Raw genomic sequence first — 21,435 nt, forward strand, 5'->3', positions numbered from 1 at the left:
CATCCGTGTTTGGCGTTATCGCGGTGAACGCACATTGGAAGCGTGTATTCGTCATCGCCATACTGGCGTATCACCCGGTATGATTGTATCGGGTGCCATTGGTTACACGTCTTGTCCACCTCTTGTTCGCATTGATGGCACTTTGAACAGTCGACGTTACATTTCAGATGTGTTACGACCCGTGGCTCTACCCTTCGTTCGACCCCTGCGAAATCTTACATTTCAGGAGGATAATGCATAACCGCTTGTTGTAGTTTCTGTACTGGCCTTGCTGGATACAGTAAATGTTCGAGTGCTGCCACGGCAAGCACATTCTCCAGATCTCTCACCAACTGAAAACGTCTGTTCTATGGTGGCCGAGCAGCTGGCTCGTCACAATACGCCAGTGACTACTCTTGATGAACTGTGGTATCATGTATAAGCTGCACGGGCAGCTGTACCTGTACACGCCATCCAAGATCTGTTTGACTCAATACCAAGGCGTATCTAGGTCGTTTTTACGACCAGAGGTTGTTGATCTGAGTACTGATTTCTCAGAACCTATGCACCCAAATTGCGTGAAAATGTAATCACATTTCAGTTCTGGTATAATATATTTGTCCAATGAATACCCGTTTATCATCTGCATTTCTTCTTGGTATAGCAATTTCAATGACCAGTAGTGTATATGTAGTTCGCATTTTTAAAAAGGTGTATGTTTTAAAGCAGTTGCACCTTCAGTTTGAACTACAAAGAAATGTGTTTTTCATTTTCATGCAACCGGCGACCACTGGCAGAATTCTCCGATGACCGAGCTGTGCCGAATACGTGGTCACCAGCTGCCAACGCACCGGGGGCCAGCGCTGATCGAAGCGCACCGTATTTTCCTGCGAAGTCCCGTAGGTACTGTAAAGAGAGATTTATTTATTTGTGACGACGAAGCTGCACATTTTATTGTCTGCTATGATTTACGTCGACATTAACAAAACTTTATATCGACCGCAAGCTTGCGAAATTTTTTACGCTGCGGTTAAGTATTAGTTGATAGGAAACATTATGAGCACCTCCTAAAAATGTAAAATATCCTCAAATTCGACTCCAATAATCCTATCGTTTCCCCTCTATTTTCCAATCCTCACGTGCATCCGCGCTCTATACCAGCACATTCTACCAACTCTGCGCCTACATCCGCTCCACCCACTCTCCCAAAGAAGCTTCAACCATCTCCCCCTCCCAGATCATGAACTCTGCCCAGACATTTACCCATTCCATCCGATATAAGTCCACCCCACCTCAAGAGGGCTTCCCCTCCCTCTTCCCTCCCCACATTTTTCTACCCCCTTTCCTTTCTTTCCCCACACTTCCCCTTTTCCTAACAAGTTGTATCGTCACAAACTCCCCACTCAAACTCACCCGTTCTTGTGTCACAAAAGGCACTCGCGCACCATCGCTGTTATGCAGTACTCCTCATGTTTATACCACCACATTCCTAATTTCCTCGCTGGACATTTGCCCTTCAGCAACATACTCCCTATCCCAGGGCAGGTCCTGCCCCTTCTTAGAGACAGAAAATGCTTCTTTTAAATATCAATGTTTCGACATCAGGTTTTTCTTTTAAACGTTCGATTATTGTGTTTCGTTTTACCCTTTACTATTAATTGTTTTAACTAACAGTGCAAGTGGTCATATATAAAAAAAAACTGTCATTTTACTTTCTCCATTAAAAAGTTGTAAGTCCAATATAAATATCTCCTCTATTTGTTTTATTTGCACCTACTTAACAAAATTTTACTGTCAGTTGGTTGAAGAGTGGGTTGCCTGTATCATTGACAGCACATACCCTTGCTCATATGGAGAGTGGGAAGATGATATATCAAGAAAGAAAGAAAAACGCATTCTGATACACCAAAGAAACATCATTATACTTTTGGAGTGAAGGCTGGGGATAGCAAGCAAGTTCACCTGGATCCAGGTTACAGTAGCTCAGAGAGGAAAATTTTGGCAATGGATAGGGCAGCGTGAGTAGCTGCATCAAACTAGTCTTCCGATTGAAGATCACAAGAACAACAGCATGAAATATTGCCTCATAATAATTTCAACGAATCATTTATTTTTAGGGAGGAAGTCTGCACAGAGTATTTTTTCTGAGTGATCATATATTGCATGAGAGGAAAGCACTTATTATTAAATATAACAGAATATTGCAGTATACACTACATTCATGGAATGAAAATGAGTTTGTAACACATTGCTGTTTCTTGCCACAGTAAATTTAAAGTCAATGGACAGAAAATATCAAGTTCCACTTGTCTAAGTGAGTTGTACTAACACACTCACTAACTCAACTGGCACTGTCACAAAGGCAATCTATTCAGCCCCCTCTCTTGCCGAAATGCAAGGGGCAGTATGAATGGATGGGCGATTTTGGGTGACAGACGTGAAACGTGTAATATCCAACCAGCGGTGATGTGTAATTCGAATTTTTAAAGTGACACTGGCGCTCGATTCTTGTGTAATGCATGTCATTAATAACAGACCTCTTAAACAAATATTTGTAGCTTTCGAAAGTCCATTTGTTTCTAGTAGTGTAATTAAATGTCAGATTCAACTGCGAGGGTTTCGTAGGTGGTAAAGGCATCCTCATAGGTAGGTGCAAAAGTTTCTCGTTTGTGAAACCAGAATAGAAAAGAATCGATCCATTTGAGGTACGGTGCTATAGAAGAAAGTTGAAAACTAGGTGGACTGATAAGATATTGAGATTTGCTGCAGAATCGGTGAGGGAAGAAATAGGTGGGAAGCCCTGAGAAGAAGAGCGAACGTGATAGTAAGACTTGCGTTGAGGCATCAATGAATAACTTCCTTTATAGTAGGCGGAGATGGAAACGGCAAAAACAGACTGTAACAGAATGCAGACACAAATATATCCAACAAATAGCTGAGGATATTCAGTGTAAATGCTGCTGTTCGGTGATGCTTCAGTGGACGACCAAACATAAGGAAACAAGTAAGGGGGTACGTGATAGATGCAGGCCATTTATCACGTCATTTGTTATTTCACTAAAGCCAATAATCGTTTACTCCACAGGTACCAAACACACCAATACAATACAAGTGAAACAGGCAGTCACGCCATAATGTTAGAAATATAATTCACGGTTGATTAGTCCGTATGTAATGTAATATGATTGTAATATTCCGGCTGCGAGTACCAGCGATGATGCGCTACGGCAATTTCAGACGACAACGATCTTTGCTGTGACGACAACGCTCTTCGCTGTGAAAAAAAAAAGCATCGATGTTTTCTGGTAATTGTTGAAAATAAATAATGCCTATTGCACATTGTGTGGTATTATTTTTTTATATTTTTTTTGAGGTCAGATAAGTTTGCATATAAAAGTAATTTGAAGTGCAGAGGTCAACATGTAATCGCAGTTAGCGAGAATAAAAAATTTAATTTGTGAAAAAGAAGGTAAATATCGATTACGAACTTTCATTAAATGTTCGATTCCCAGACCTTCATAAAAACAATTAGTGTGTTTAGCAATACAGTGCATAGTGATTTCTTCGCAAATTAAAAGTACTAGACGAATCTGCTACTATCGCGCTCCGAACGGCGCACAGTATTTCGCCGTCAACTTGGATGTTCAAGACGTTCCCTAAGCAATCAGTTTCTTAGTCAGAAGATCATATACTCAGGGGCGGTGGCAAGAGGAGGGTGGGTGGGTGGCTATGGGGTATCATATTACACTGGATAAAAAGACTTCAGAAATCTGAGAACAGATTATTTCAACAGATACACAATTTTTTTTATAATTGTGTAGTAATATAGGCTGCAATATATTTCAAACACATTTCACATACACTTCAAACACATTTTAAACACATTTTAACAAAAGAATATGAGCGGTAAATAGCTTACTATCTAAACCAATAAACATCATTTAACTTCAAAATGGCGTCTTATTATTAATATACTTTGGATGCAGCCGGCCGCGGTGGTCTCGCGGTTCTAGGCGTGCAGTCCGGAACCGTGTGACTGCAACGGTCGCAGGTTCGAATCCTGCCTCGGGCATGGATGTGTGTGATGTCCTTAGGTTAGTTAGGTTTTAGTAGTTCTAAGTTCTAGGGGACTAATGACCACAGCAGTTGAGTCCCATAGTGCTCAGAGCCATTTGAACCATTTTACTTTAGATGTGTAAAAATGTACAAGTACCATTTACAATAATCAAGAAAGCTAAATATGCCGGGTATGCCTACCAAATTCTTGACCCCAGAGAAAAAACTTCGAAATCAGCGGACATGTGGCTCAAATCGTATTACTTTCCTGGGCACACACATTCTGTAGACATTTTTTTTACCCTAAAACTCAAAACTGTTACCAAAAACTAGTTTAAGAACACCAAATTTTACGAGTTTGTCGGTGGAGGACCCCAATTCTCCTCTTGATAAGCCATATTCCATTCCCCCCAGCCCTCCCCACCCTTCGTCATTAGCCCCCCTCCCACCCCCTTGACCAACTACTATAATCAACCTTCTCATTCTGAAAATGATTCCAGAAATCTTGCGGTTGCTGTGAGTACTTTTGTGGCCAAGAGAGACGGAGTCTTCATCACGAGTTGTAGCAGTTTTCCCCTACTTCGCCCGGCGTGATCTGAGAATCGGAGAAGCGGAAACCACCACCGACTCATCCCGAACCTAACCCGTTCGTCCGCAGCTCGTGGTCGTGCGGTAGCGTTCTCGCTTCCCACGCCCGGGTTCCCGGGTTCGATTCCCGGCGGGGTCAGGGATTTTCTCTGCCTCGTGATGACTGGGTGTTGTGTGCTGTCCTTAGATTAGTTAGGTTTACGTAGTTCTAAGTTCTAGGGGACTGATGACCATAGCTGTTAAGTCCCATAGTCCCCAGAGCCAGCCTAACCCGTTCACTCCTTACAGCAGTCACAAAGAAAATATATTAATCTATAGTCAAATTTATCTCGCTCGGTTAGCCGTCTAGCGCACTGCTTTCCCGGCAGAAAGGCATGCCGGTCACCGGCACGAATCCGCCCGGCGGAGGTCCGGTGTGCCGGCCAGTCTGTCGATGATTTTTAAGGCGGTTTTCCATCTGCCTCGGCGAATGCAGGCTGGTTCCCCTTATTCCGTTTCAGTTACACTATGTGAGCGACTGCTGCGCAAACACTATCTCAACGTACGCGTACAACATAATTACTCTACCACGCAAACATTGGGGTTACACTCGTCTGGTGTGAGACGTTCCACGGGGGAGAGAGAGGGTGGGGGGTTCACCTAGGGGCCGAACCGCACAATAACCCCGGGTTCGGTGTGGGGTGGCAGTAGGGTGAGTGGACTGCTGTGGCCTGTGGTGGGGTTGTGTACCACTGACGGGACAAAGCCTCTCCGTCGTTTCTACGAGGTGCATTCAAGTTCTAAGGCCTCCAATTTTTTTTCTCCGGACTGGAAACAGATAGAAACATGCGTATTGTTTTAAAATGAGGCCGCGTTCATTGTCAATACGTCCCACAGATGGCAGCACCGTACGGCAGATAGAATTTTACCGCCAGCAGCGAAAATGAGAACTGTTTTAAATACTTAAAATGGCGACGTTTTCCTTACTTGAACAGCGTGCAATCATTCGTTTTCTGAATCTGTGTGGTGTGAAACCAATTGAAATTCATCAACAGTTGAATGAGACATGTGGTGATGGAGTTATGGATGTGTCGAAAGTGCGTCCATGGGTGCGACAGTTTAAATAAGGCAGAACATTGTGTGACAACAAACCGAAACAACCTCGGGCTCGCACAAGCCGGTCTGACGACATGATCGAGAAAGTGCAGAGAATTGTTTTGTGGGATCGCCGAATGACTGTTGAACAGATCGCCTCCAGAGTTGGCATTTCTGTGGGTTCTGTGCACACAATCCTGCATGACGACCTGAAAATGCGATAAGTGTCATCCAGGTGGGTGCCACGAATGCTGACGCATGACCACAAGGCTGCCCGTGTGGCATGTTGCCAAGCAATGTTGACGCGCGATGACAGCATGAATGGGACTTTCTTTTCGCGGGTTGTGACAATGGATGAGTTGTAGATGCCATTTTTCAATCCAGAAACAAAGCGCCATTCAGCTCAATGGAAGCACACAGATCCACCGCCGCCCAAAAAATTTCGGGTAACCGCCAGTGCTGAAAAAATGATGGTGTCCATGTACTGGGACAGCGAGGTCGTAATCCTTACCCATTGCGTTCCAAAGGGCACTGTGGTAACAGGTGCATCCTACGAAAATGTTTTGAAGAACAAATTCCTTCGTGCACTGCAACAAAAACGTCCAGGAAGGGCTGCGCGTGTGCTGTTTCACCAAGACAACGCACCCGCTATTGAGCTAACGTTACGCAACACTATCTTCGTGATAACAACTTTGAAGTGATTCCTCATGCTCCCTACTCACCTGACCTGGCTTCTAGTGTCTTTTGGCTTTTTCCAACAATGAAAGACACTCTCTGTGGCCGCACATTCACCAGCCGTGCTGCAGGAGATATAATTTTAGGCATGCCTGCTGTCTACCTCTGGAAGAGGACACGGTCACATGCCTCCTGCTACCATAACCCAGTTTGCGCTGCACTATAGACGTAATTCTACGCCACCACTCTACGTATTTGTTATCTCCCATCTTAAACTTCACCTCCTTAGCACTCATCTTCAGCAAAACTAATGTCATTTGAGACATGCACAGCCTTTATATACATATACATACATAATGCAATATGGGATAGTTTTTTTTTGTAAATAACAACAACAAAGACGTATGGTGACTAATTGCTTTCTTTATTTATTCAGTTCAGACAAATACAGTATAGTTCTCGAGGTACAATATAATCCTTGAGGTACAATGTACTTTTTGCGGTAAAATATAGTATTCTTTAGGTATAAATTGACTCTGCTATTCCAATGCAGAAATACTTTTAATTTACTCGCTACAACAGTAACACTGGTAGGATATTTTCATAAATCTACGCTAAAAACTAGTGCAGAGATACTTTCTTTACTGTAACTAAATTCCTCAGCTCCAGTAGCATAGCTTTTACAATAATACTGATGGACTGTGAGCTATATCTATACACTTAAAAACCATTCTGACTTGGATTGCTAGCTATTCTGTTTACAAGACGCACATGGTATATATATATATATATATATATATATATATATATATATATATATATATATATATATATATATATATATATATATGCTACACATACATTGCGTAAGAACACATAAATCAATATATAATTGTTTTTACTGTATATGCTTTTTTAAAATTTTTTTGTTTATGTTTCATTTTAAATTTTCCTTTCTTTCACACACATGGTGTGCATATACATACAGGGTGTCCTATTTATATTGACCACCATTACTAACTGTATGTCCAGATGCAGATTACAAAATGTTTCAAGCAAATGTCCTTTAGCAGTCATGGGGTCATCAATAAGCATTATTGCCTTCGTTGTAGCTTTGTCTTTTACAAAGATATGAACAGCGATATGACTTATTTAAAAGGCACCCTATATTCTTTATTCGACAGTACATTTGCTCTCCTAAAGACCTATTCAAAAATGTGTCACAGTGTGCCATTCACTGAAACACAACGTTATTAATTACATAATACAACACTGAAGTTGACACTTCTAGCGCTTAGTGCAGGTACTCGTGGTAATGGAACACATCCACGTGCAGACGTTGACAGAGGACAGATGTAAACGTAAGTGGAATGCACATCCGTCATTCCGTCAGAGATCGACAGTTGAAGAAGTGTATGAGTAGAATGTACACCAACGAAGAGAAGGTAGAAATGCTACTCATCTATAGGGAATTTAAGTTAGCAGAACGGTAACTGCAATATTGTTTCCTTATGTACTGGAACATTTAGTACAGTAAGTTACTCCTTTAAATACTGATGTGTAGAGTATGCATACAGTAAAGTCATTCCTTCTTACAAACAGCATCGACATAACGTTTCTTTTATTGTTGTTGAAGGTAGGTGAAATGCTATGCAGGCAGCGGAACTGTACAGAGAGCGATATCTTGACAAGAACCCACCTTCCTGACGGATGTTTTCTCTTCTTGTTGTGAGTCTTCAGGAAACGGGAAGTTTCAAACCACGACAACGCACTCGCCGTAGCGCTTGCACGGACGAGGCTTCCGAGGTGAGTATTCTTGCTTCCGTTGCTATGAATCCAAGTGTGAGCACACGACAGCTGGAACAAGATATTGGTATTCCTAAAAACCAGTGTACATCGTATTCTTGCACGTCACCTGTTCCATCCTTGTCATGTACACCTACATCGAGAATTGCGTGGGAATGATTTGCAGAACCGTATACAGTTCAGTCAGTGGGCACAGCAGTAAATCCTCGCCAACTCGAACTTCTTCTCCAAATTGTATTTACCGATGAATGTTCCGTCTCAAACAAAGGACAGGTAAATACAAGGAAAATGCATTATTGGTCCAGCGACAACCCACGAAGGATTAGACAGATGGAACATCAGTGTGAATGGAGATTTGACGTCTGGTGTGAGATGCTTGGTACTACAATTATTGGCCCTTCTTTTATCAATGGTGGTCTAAACGGCATAACGTGTGCCAACTTCCTTAGACAAATTCTTCCTCCTCTTTAGGATGAAGTGCCGCTAAAAACCAGAATACTTATGTAGTATCAACACGATGGATGTCTAGCACACAATGCCTTGCGTGCACGTCGTGTTCTGAACCGAAGGTATCCTTCCAGATGGATTGGTCGAGGAGGAACAGCTACTTGGCTTGCTAGGTCACTTGATTTAAATCCTCTGGACTTTTTTCTTTGGGGATGGATTAGAGACGATGTCTACCGCAATATTCTAACAACTCCAGGAACATATCGTGCTTGCTTGTAATTCTCTTCAGCAGGCAACACTGGAAGCTGTAAATCACTATTTCATCCAACGAGTGCACCAATGTGTCGTTGACCAGGGTCACCAATTTGAGCACCTCTGAATGTTCTACTCCTGGCAATGGTACAGGAGAGTCAAAATCAATTTTGCGTTATGTTTTTACTTGGTTTTCATTTGTTTTCTGGCAACTACAGCCACTGGACGAGTTTGTGATCCCGGGCTCAAAGTCAGTGCTGTGTTATGTCAATATAATGTTGTGTTTCAGTGAATGGTACACTGTGATGAAGTTTTGAATAGGCCTTAGGAGGGAAAATGTATTACCAAATAAAAAATATAGGGTGCCATAAAAAAGTCATACTGCTGTCAATATCTTTGTGAAAAACAATGCTACATGGCTAAAGAACGTTTGCTTGAAACATTTTGTAATTTGCATCCGGGCAAACAGTTATTTAGGATGGTCAAGATAAATGGTGTAAATGGGATTTTCTTTTTTTATCCTTTCTTTTCCACACATTCTCTCTATGTATTTATATACATGTATACATAGTACATAAAAATATTTACATCACACACACACACACAAAAACCGAAAACCACTTCCACTATAATAAAAAGGTCATACTCTACTGTGCAAACCTCTCTCTCTCTATCTATCTATCTATCTATCTCTCTCTCTCTCTCTCTCTCTCTCTCTCTCTGTCTATATATCTCTATCTCTCTCTCTCATTCAGCCAGAGTCCCCCACCCTTTCTCTCGATACAAGTGAATAGTATGAGTACAGTAGAGTTTCAATACCATCATCACAAATGGCTGTTTTATCGTCACGAGGCAACAGACCGATTTTAGACTTCAGTACAGTGTACACCTCAGATCCTCTCGATCGAATACTGGTCTTAGTATGAAGGCTTTCACGACCGGATGATATATCTTCTGGTAAATCTTCCGGGATGTAAGGTCGTGGTCCATGAAACTCTTCAGCTCCTAACGTTTCGTCCAGAGCTGCGCTGGACATCTTCAGAGGGGCGTTTCTCCTTCGGTGAGTCTTGCCGACTGATGGGGTGGACGTCTGAGAGCGACTTATATATCGTAGAAAGTAGCGTTGCCAGAGTTACACGTGATATGCAGAGATAATCTTTGTCAGAGATAAAACTTATAACAGACAAATCGGCTGTAGCAGAACACGCTTTTCAGTCAGGAAATCATCAAGTGAAGTAATCCTAAACAAAAATTTTATCTACGACGACGAACTATTACCCACGGCTTTGTAGAGAAGCAATTTAAATATATAAACATAGGGATAATTTTAATCGGAAAGAAGAGACCATGAAACTTAGTGATATTTGGACAGTAGCACTACAGAATTGCTAGACAGTTTTATCTGTGACGAGATTACGATCGATAGTTAAGTTTTATCTCTGACAAAGATTATCTCTGCATATCACGTGTAACTCTGGCCACACCCACTTTCTACGATATATAAGTCGCTCTCAGACGTCCGACCTGTCAGTCGGCAAGACTCACCAGAGGAGAAACACCCCTCTGAAGATGTCCAGCGCAGCTCTGGACGAAACGTTAGGAGCTGAAGAGTTTCATGGACCACGACCTTACATCCCGGAATCTTTACCAGAATACTGGTCTGCCACACCACATGTGGTGTCTGTGGTGCAGCACTGAAGCACCACTGTACAGGCACCACAAATAGTCTTCGACAGAGAAGGCTCTCCATTTTGTATGAAGCACGCTATTAGCCCACGCTGGCCACTGTCGCTGAGTGGCTCTAGGCGCTTCAGTCCGGAACCTCGCGACTCCTACAGTCGCAGGTTCTAAACCTGCCTCGGGCATGGATGTGTGTGATATCCTTAGGGTAGTTAGGTTTAAGTAGTGCTAAATTCTAGTGGACAGATTACCTCAGATGTTAAATCCCATAGTGCACATAGCCTTTTGAACCATTTGAACCTTAGCCCGCCTCTGAATGGCACCTTTCAGTATGCAATATGCTTACGTTTTTGAGTGTATACCTACAAATTCTACAATCGGCAATCCACTCGCCTCATCCTTCATAAGACCGACACCATAAGTATTATCGGTCGTGTATGAGGACGTGTCGAATTCATTATCATGGTACCTCATTACTTCATATGGATTGCAGGTTTTCGCCAACTCAAACTCGAAGCGGTACATGTGGAGATTGAGCAGATCTAGTACGCACATCTCCGCATAAATAGGTTTCGTAAACTCTACTATAGTCTTCGCCGTCTCCACACTGAATATGGTGACCGACTTCAAATATGGTCTGGCAATGCATTTTCTTACGCCATAACGCCACTCCCATTTGGTTCTAATAAATATTTCACGTCGTTCCCTCAAATTTTCCATTGTTCTACCGAACATTGAGCTATTCATTAATTTATAAAAATCTTTCTCAAAGTCACACTGCACAAAAGCTCTCTGTCTCGCAATCAAATTAATGCACTCCTTCAATCAGGGGGACTGTTTGATAGTCTGGGGGATTCTAACCAGCTCCATATCCAAGCTGAGACGCTGCTTGAGATTACAATAATGAATAATGTCTCCCCACTTATCCTCCAGCATTGTCATCAGTTTTGGCATGGAGCCTCCTTGCAGGAATAGTTGCTCTCGAACAGTGGCAAATAGGCATATGCATCATGCAAACTAATAGGGTATATGAGTTCTACGTCAACCATGTACCCCACATCAGAGTCAGCTGCCATGCCCCCCATGATTTTTTCACCTAAACCCTTGCATTCATCTTTGGACTCGCATCAAAAGTCACCAATCGGCAGTGATTGCTGCATGGCTTGCCCGTATAAGTTATTAACGTCCAGGTACATTATGTAACCCGAATCATGGGATGCGTTGAACCTGTCACCTATCAACAGGGTATTTGCCTTCGCATGCCTATGGACACATTGGTTAAGTCCCCCACAGATCCCTAGTTCAAAGAAAAGAAGCATGTCCGCATTGGTCAAGAATTCAATGCTGCACTTCGTTTTCTTGAGCTTTACATCCCAAGACCACCCAGGTGCCGTGTAATAAATGGAAATATCCAGCGAACATCCTCAAGCAAACGCACATCTGTGTCCATGTTAGGCTGTGCATACTCTCCTGAAGTTGAAATATTGAATTCCAGCCAGACATTCACAGCAAGCTCATCTTCTGCATCCATTGCGGCATCTCCTGTAATGTTACTGGAGAATAAGTTATGTCGGGTAGCCTGGTTTCGTTGAGTTTCGTTGTATTACCCACACATTCATATGGGGAAAACCCCCTTATTAGTAACAAGTTGAAACTTTTCCCCATCGGGAGATGCAACTCAAGCGATATGCATATCCCTCCGAGGTAGAGTTTCAACGAGTTTCTGCAGTGGCGCATGCATGAAACGAGTGTATCAAGGAAGCGGAGCGTAATTCCTGGCTTCATTCTTTTGGCGAATGAAATGTATTTCTCTACGCTCTGAGGTACGACACTGACATTTGTCTTCCAACCGAAATCAGCCAAGTGCTCAACTAGAAAGTGAGCAACATACCCACTTAAATTGTGGAAGAAAACGGGTATATGTCTTGGTAGCTGGTACTTCACTACTTGCACACATTGTGATCTGTGCCACGGAACTTCCCTGTTAGATGACAGTGGTCCCTACGAGGAGTTTTCGCTTTTCTGTCTAATGGCGGCCTGCAAATATGGCAGTCTTCCTTCTCCTTCGATTTGGTCATGAGAACGTTGACACAGTAAAGCTTATCAATCTCCCATGAAAGTTTTTCGAGCTCAGTGAACACCCAACTGCAGGATTATCCAATACATAAGATTTTTAGCGGCTAAGACTGGAATCATAGGACGATATAATTTGGTGCACTGCAACATATAGTACATGTTTTTCTATAAAGGTGGTATGTGAGGCTGTAGGGTCACAAGAACGAGGAGGCATATAAAGTCGGCGTACACTACAAAAGGGAATCGCTTCTGGTAAGAATTCTTAACTTTATGAATTGGTTTACCCCAGTAGGCGTAATAACATGTACTGGGTCGTTGGAAGCAGTCTACTAGATGTGCCGCTAATAACGTGTCTCAGGAGAAATAATTCAGGCACCTTAAGCAAATATGTTTATTTGACAATCTGTTGGTAGTTTGGAGGAAAGAAGTCAGGAGATGTCTTTGACACAAACATAGTGATAATTATCACCTTCAGAGAAGAGCAGCATATTTACATCCGGCTCATGTTCACCGGCAGATTTTGAAAAATGGAGGGGCCGATAACAGTATGCTTGGCTTGCTCATCTGACTTGCTTTTCTTCTCTGGGCATTAAACATGAACCGATATGCCGGTATTCTCTGCCTCAAATTTAGGTATGTCCTGGATCTTGATGTGGAACTCTATGGCATCAAATTTATAACACAAACGAATATTATCACCTATATGGTGTGTACTGGGACGCTCAGGACGATCGTAATTTCTTTCGCAAGCCAGGACTGATCATGCAAAACAAGCATAATCGTTTCTATTTTCTACATTAATGCATGCCTTCTTGTTAGCTATATCTTTAGGGAGCTTGATATAGTTTGACCCTCAATTTACCAGATCGTAGACATGTGTATGGATGTCCAGGTGTAGTATTCAGCTGAGTGCTTTAGCTGACCTTCTGACCTCCATCTCGGAAAACGGGGCCAGTATAGCACTCAAGGTGAATTTATGAAACCACTCAGTGATTGACGTGCCCTGCGTTATCACGCGATCCACCCCCCCCCCCCCCCCTAAACTTTGGGGGAGAGGGGGGGGGTGCGTGCGATAATTGGATGCGGAGCACCCAACTGCATTTCATGGTGGGATACTGCGGAACATTGACTTCCTTGGCGAGCTCCGTTTCCACAACAGAAAGGCACACACTTAGAAAACCAACAGGGTCGCAGTACCCTCCTGCCAGCTTCTGGATCCTCATGAACGAGATTCCCTCCTCAAAAGCGTTTGCAATTACTGTGTATTGTAACTGCAGTAAGGTACCATTGACCTGGTGTCCTTTACTAAAAGGTCGGGAGAGAGAACTGCCATTAACCACAGGATCATCTATAGTAGTATTAATATTATTCTGAGTCCACCCCCGTTATGACACTATTGGGGAGGGGCAAGTTGGTACGTGGTGAGGCACGCATCCCTTGCGTTTGTGCCTGTCCCGCCAAGGCTCATATGATGATGATGGAGGAGGGTGCTGCAATGCAGTAAGGTACCATTGACCTGGTGTCCTTTACTAAAAGGTCGGGAGAGAGAACTGCCATTAACCACAGGATCATCTATATTAGTATTAATATTATTCTGAGTCCACCCCCGTTATGACACTATTGGGGACGGGCAAGTTGGTACGTGGTGAGGCACGCATCCCTTGCGTTTGTGCCGGTTCCGCCAAGGCTCATATGATGATGATGGAGGAGGGTGCTGCAATGCTACCAGGTCAGAGCGATGGGGACAGCCAGGCTGTGGCAATGGCTCCTGAAGCTGTTGTAGACCAGACCTGGTAACATGAATTGTGGTGGTTCATTGCTCGGCCCACGGACGAGAGAGCAGCAATGCCAGAGCGGCGGGGCGGTGGCGGTGCACCTTTCAGTGAGTAGCAGCAGTCTTATTGGTGATGCATGTCTTACTGGGCGCTGCTTTGGTGAGGAAGACGGTTTACCCGCCACTGGTATGCACAACACATCATGTTGAGGTTGCTGAGACGTGGTTAGGACCTGTAGATTAAAACTGAAGAAACTGCAAAAAGGTGGGAATTTAAGGAGATGGGACCTAGATAAACTGAAAGAACCAGAGGTTGTACAGAGTTTCAGGGAGAGCATAAGGGAACAATTGACAGGAATGGGGGAAAGAAATACAGTAGAAGAAGAATGGGTAGCTTTGAGGGATGAAATATTGAAGGTAGCAGACGATAAAGTAGGTAAAAAGAGGAGGGCTAACAGAAATCCTTGGGTAACAGAAGAAATATTGAATTTAATAGAAGAATGGAGAAAATATGAAAATGCAGTAAATGAAGCAGGCAATAAGGAATACAAACGTCTCAAAAATGAGATCGATAGGAAGTGCAAAATGGCTAAGCAGGGATGGCTAGAGGACAAATGTAAGGATGTAGAGGCTTATCTCACTAGGGGTAAGATAGATACTGCCTACAGGAAAATTAAAGACACCTTTGGAGATAAGAGAACCACTTGTATGAACATCAAGAGCTCAGATGGAAACCCAGTTCTAAGCAAAGAAGGGAAAGCAGAAAGGTGGAAGGAGTATATAGAGGGTCTATACAAGGGCGATGTACTTGAGGACAATATTATGGAAATGGAAGAGGAAGTAGATGAAGATGAAATGGGAGATACGATTCTGCGTGAAGAGTTTGACAGCGCACTGAAAGACCTGAGTCGAAACAAGGCCCCCGGAGTAGACAACATTCCATTGGAACTACTGACGGCCTTGGGAGAGTCAGTCCTGACAAATCTCTACCATCTGGTGAGCAAGATGTATGAAACAAGAGAAATACCCTCAGACTTCAAGAAGAATATAATAATTCCAATCCCAAAGAAAGCAGGTGTTGACAGATGTGGAAATTACCGAACTGTAGTAAAGAGATAAAATAAGTAATATTTAAGTACATTGTTTACTGCTGCTGGTGTGGTGAAAGAAAGAATTCTGATGATCATAATGTTATAAGCAGAGTGAGTAGTTACCTTTTTCGCTCTGGCTCCAGGGCATTAAGACTTCATCGGGCAACTCCACCGCACCCTCAAAAAAGTCATCGCCATCTAATAGGGCCAGATCAGAGCCCCTTTGTCTGTCCTCATAAGAACTGGGCAGTTAGTCTGTCTCGCCTACAACAACAAACAAGAAATATAAACCAATTTGTTACAGAAAAAACTTTCGATACTACGGTCACTAACACTACAGGCATGTACAAATGTAATCTTTTTTTGAACTTACAAGTATGCGGCTCAGGCATCTCATTATTTGATGGAGGCTGTGAACCCATCACAGGAAACTTAACTTCGAGAGTCTGCCGCAGTCCAGCCCCCTCCTGTCTGTCCCACATTCCAGGACAAAATCCTGGAGTTGAACTATAACAAGGAGATGGAATTAATAAGGCGAATTTAACACACACAGGGAAATTTACTCTCAAAATAGAAATTATTTACTCACCGGGTAGGCCTGTCTCCAGAAATCTAAGCATCTTGCCGATGTTATTCTGTGCTTTTTTCAGAAACAGGTCCTGTCAGGACAAAAATTTACAGTCAGGCAAGCTGAGATGTTATGAAAGCTGCAACAAAAGCGACAGTTAACTATTTCTGTGACACTTACCAATTCCGAGAAGGGGCTGATAAGTAATGGACGGGCTGTCCCATTAGGATCACGAGGGAGAAAGGAGTCGATGTTATTCTGGGAAGCATTGGAATAGATTTCTATAGCGCATCAGTGTACGGCATTATTTCGACAGTTTATGATTAGTTTGCAGGTCTGTAAACTGTGTACTGTGACACCGACCATGTCAGAGTGAGTGTTTTGTATCAGTGTAATAAATGATCTGCATGAAATACGTCCCTAAATAAATTGTTTTAAAAAAAAATAGGGTACACTCCTTGCTCTCTCCAGCAGACCAGCACAGGCTGAGACGTTTTTCCGCCATTTTGCCCCCCCCCCTCCCCCGCAGACCCCATCTTGGATTACGTCATGGGAGGGACGACAGCACTCTCTGGTGATGGTACTGTTACTAGGTCAATTGGACTCTGGACCTCATGATGAACACACTGGACGAAGGTACTGCCTCAAATTGTTTAAATAAAGGCTGCCTGCAAAATAAAATCCTACATCCATCCTATCCATCACAGGCTAAGTCCTTTCCCAGCCAGTTCCTAGAAAGATTTGGCCATTCAAAGACTTAAGTTAGTGGAGATATCTCAAGTGACCTACTTTTGCACCATTTTCTCAGGTTAGTGGAGGTAGCCATGGTGTGTTGCATTGTCATAATGGAATCTGAACTTCTGGGAGGGGAGGGGAGGGGGGATAGGGTTGTTAGGTCAGTGGAGGTAGCCCAAAAAATGGTTCAAATGGCTTGGATACGAGATCTTGAATAAATTTGGAAACAGTGGAGACTTGGGCAGAACATAGTTTGTCCTACTACTCAAGTTAATGTAATAACCAAGAAATCATAGGTTATTCAAGTACATTAACTTATGTGACACAAAAGGTAACAGGCAAATCATGAGGACTAACACTCAGTTATATTTATATATTATATTTAAAACAATAAGTACTAATTTTCTTGAAAGGGGCAGAATCTCACCAGAGTTGTGAAAGTTAATTATCCAAATCAGCCATGATTGATTCTGCCATTGGAGTTGGCTTATCAAGGCCATACACAATTTGATAGTCGCTAATCATTTAGGGAACCAACAACTTCTAATATAAACAAAACTCAGTCTCTGCCACAGTGGTCACTCTACACGTCACATATGAGACAATGTCCAGCCCATGTGGAAAGATAAGCTGAAACTGAATGAGTCACAATTAAAGGAAATTTTAAAATACACAAATATCGCACCCAAATAATTTCAGAGGAACCATGAGGTAAATTTAACGCTTGAGGCATAGTGATGGAGAACCAAAGGCAATAGAGCATTGCGGGAGCAACTTCAACATGGGAGCACATATGTCAGGTAAGTAACTAATACCTGACCCCCAAAGGGCAGAACAGACAGCACCAGAAAATGAACAGCACACCAACACCAACATTAGCAAGCATGCCTCCTTGATCCAGGGCAAACCAGCTGCATTGACATTAGGCTAAAGAACTGCTGACCAACAGATCTCTACCGACAACAGCCCCTTTTGACAATTGTGTACCTGTGAGCTCCTTGAACAACTCATCATACGTCACAAGTGCCTCTTGTCTCCCCCCCCCCCCCCTGACTATGACTGATTCCCTGCCCATGTGGTCAACAGCCACTCCAAGGAACTACAACCAAAGACTCAACTAACAGGCGACAGGCGACTGAAGCATCAGGCTCGAGATGACATGGATGGGTCACATCAAACAAGTTCAAAAAATGGTTCAAATGGCTCTGAGCACTATGGGACTCAACTGCTGTGGTCATTAGTCCCCTAGAACTTAGAACTACTTAAACCTAACTAACCTAAGGACATCACACACATCCATGCCCGAGGCAGGATTCGAACCTGCGACCGTAGCAGTCGCACGGTTCCGGACTGCGCGCCTAGAACCGCGAGACCACCGCGGCCGGCATCAAACAAGTCAGAGAACTCATGTGAAGAAGAGGGAGAATCATGTGGGATCGTGTGGCACCATTAAGTAAAATCGCTGCCAGAGTACTTTTGCAATGTAAAGTTTTGGTTCTTATATTGAGACTGCTAGATCACATCTTTCTTAGTGTTAAGTACTCATATTCACAATAGCATTTGAAATTGTTTGTTAAAAAACATCATGAACATATTAAAGATTTATACATTAAAAATTCACTTTTTACTTAAAAATTTCTGGAAATGCCTTTCTACTGTTTCTGAAAATTCACCACCTTCATTTGGTCTGAAAATCCGTCTAGAAGCTGTAATTGGATGGTAACTCCTTGAGGCTTATATGACAACAGTATATGAATCGTAACATGTCGACCTCTCGTACAAGATACCATGGGTTAAAATTAAGTTAATGTTTCTCTCTTCTTATCCATCTTCTTCTTCTTCTTCTTCTTCTTCTTATCCTTCCCTTTTTCTTCTTTTTTTCCAGACTTGAGAAGCCACCAAAGCCCGATAACAAATTTGGAGTACCATAAACATATGCTTGGCAGAATCCAGTCCTCATAGTGTGTAAGTAGCCTGCTTATGTGTTTGTATGTTGGCAGCACTATGTAACGCTCTGTATTAATAGCTCTGACAGCGCTGTGTGCTCTCTATAAGAGACTCTGTGACTCTGTGGAGGTGAACAGCCAGCAGTAATGAGAGTGGGAAATGAATAGCTACCAGTAATGGAGGTTAGAGGTCTGAAATGTTAGCATAAGTGGACGATCTGGACGTGTGACCGTCATGTAAATTAAATTTTGTCAATAATTATATAATTTTTGGAACTGGATGTCACATTATTAAGGTAAAAATCTGCTAAATACATTGTTTGCTCTGTAACAAAATCTTTCCTTTACTAACCACACACCTATTAGTAGTTAGAGCCTAAGTAGTTAGGATCTTTTATTTAGCTGGCTTTATTGGTGTTTGCTGCATTGCTGTAGTTCGTGTAATGAAATTTTTTTTGTGAGGTAAGTGAATCGTGATATGTATGGGTTATTGTTAGGATTTATTCTTATTCAGGGCCATTCTTTTGTATTAATTATTTGAAGTCAGGTTATTTATTCGAACAGTCAGATTGCGTTGCGCTAAGGTTTTGTGGGTCAGTGTTGAAATGATAAAATAGCAGAGAGACAGTATAGTCAACTTCACTCAGCTGTTCAAGTAAAAAGTTAATAAAGAAGTTTCATCTTCTCAGTTATTTCAGCTTAAGTAAAAAAAAAAAAAATATTAATAAGTGTCCTCGGATGAGAAAATAAAATTGGTCGGTAAGGAGCTGACAATCAAAATTGTTATTACTGCTAAAAGGCTTCATATAATTTCTCTTTTTTGTAGCTAATTCGCTCAATTGATTTCTGAATTTATCCCCGCCCCATTATAATTGTATTGTCTATCTAAACAAGACGCTATAAGAATGTAAGATTTGCCTTATTGGGGGAGGGGTGCAGGATAAAGCAGAGTTCTGGACAGGGGAAAGAGGTGGCCAGCAGACAAGCAAGTGTTTAGAGCCAGCCAGCCTTACTACGGATATAATATGTTTGTTTCTCAGCTATTTTTAGGCTGTACAGACTTTTCGTGAAACTACTAGACTCTTTCAGATATAATCATCAAAAAGGCATATGCGAAGCGGAGATTATTTGCAATATTTCGTTCCTAGGAACTAGTGTGCCCTCGCGCAGCTTGCTAGTTTGTATGTAAATGACGTGAGCACATGAATTTTCTCGTGTTGCTTTTGTCGGCTCTGGAGATGACGGGAAATTTATAACATGTTTCGCGTGTGTTTGCGTCGTATTTTGGCGTTTTCGCAATTGCCCCATGTCGCCTCTTGTCAGCAGTTTTAGATCTATAGCTCCGGGTTGCTTTCAGGCTGTTATTAGATGCCTGTAGAAAACGAACATTTAGGACGAAACTGTCGAAATGACGATGCTGAAACTGCACTCCATGGTTCTAGTTGCGTTAAATAACGAACCTGGGAAAATGTGTAATTTTTTATGCAGAATACTGGCTAACAACCGACGTTACTCGGTTATATATTTACCCCAGTTTTATCTTAGATAGGAAGAAGAAAGATATTTTCATGTATCGCACAAAAAATCTTTATTAAAAAGAATGAATGCAGTATACAAATTATAAAATAAATTTTTTTAGAGACGCATTGTAAAATTAATGTAACACAGAACTTGGTCATATGCAATATGTTTACCTTCGCCTTAGCTACCCAATTGTATCCCTAGTCCAAGCGTTTCTGTTTTGTACTTTACATTAAGTCTCCGTTCCGTCAGACACTCTCCTTCGTCGCCCCCTCCCTCGCCCCGCTAACCCCACACCCTCTGATCCCTCCCCCCTCCCCCTCCCCCCACCCCACACTTCACTGCCTAGGGTTTAATTGTCTCCACCACTTCCACCATCACTAGTATGTGTGCACTAGCCATTAATATCGTTCCTTTTCTGTTATTTTTATTTGTCAAAACCTCGACACTCCCTGCATACACATAAAGGTGCTAGAGTGTTTTATCCCAACAAAATTGTTTTCTCGATCCCCTCATGAGCCGAAACAATACTAGTCCTCGAATAAGCGTCAAACAATCGATTTCTTACTTTTGTCTCAAAAAATTCCTTGCAGTTTTGTGAATAAGAAAAAGTTTATTAGAAAAATAATTACATTGTATGACTCAGAACCCAAATGAGAGTTTTAACAACAATATGGGAATGGACACCAAAAACTGTTCTGGTAGGATGAAATACTTTCAAAACAGTTGTGCTGGATGTTCGGCTAGTTTTCAGTGATGGTGCAGTGTCAAGGTTTAACGTTATAGAGCTGATGGTACTGACTGGTAGACTAAATATGCAAAGAACTTTAATTGCGAAGGATCGCAGGAGACTATTAAAAGCAGAGAACTCAGTTCTGGAAGCACGAAAGAAGAAAGAATAAGAAGAAGAAACATGGAATAGAAAAGGAAGGGAGAAAACACCAAAAACAAGATGAATATCGACCTTGGATGAGGCCGCGGTGGCCGATCGGTACTAGGTGCTTCGGTCTGGAACCACAGGACCACTACGGTCGCAGGTTCGAATCCTCGGGCATGGATGTGTGTGATGTCCTTAGTTGTAAGTTCTAGGGGACTGATGACCTCAGATGTTAAGTCCCATAGTGTTTAGAGCCATTTGAACCTTTTTTGAACCTTGGATGCAATGGT

Source organism: Schistocerca gregaria, chromosome 5 (assembly GCF_023897955.1).
Source record: "Schistocerca gregaria isolate iqSchGreg1 chromosome 5, iqSchGreg1.2, whole genome shotgun sequence".
In the NCBI taxonomy this organism is placed as follows: Eukaryota; Metazoa; Arthropoda; class Insecta; order Orthoptera; family Acrididae; genus Schistocerca; species Schistocerca gregaria.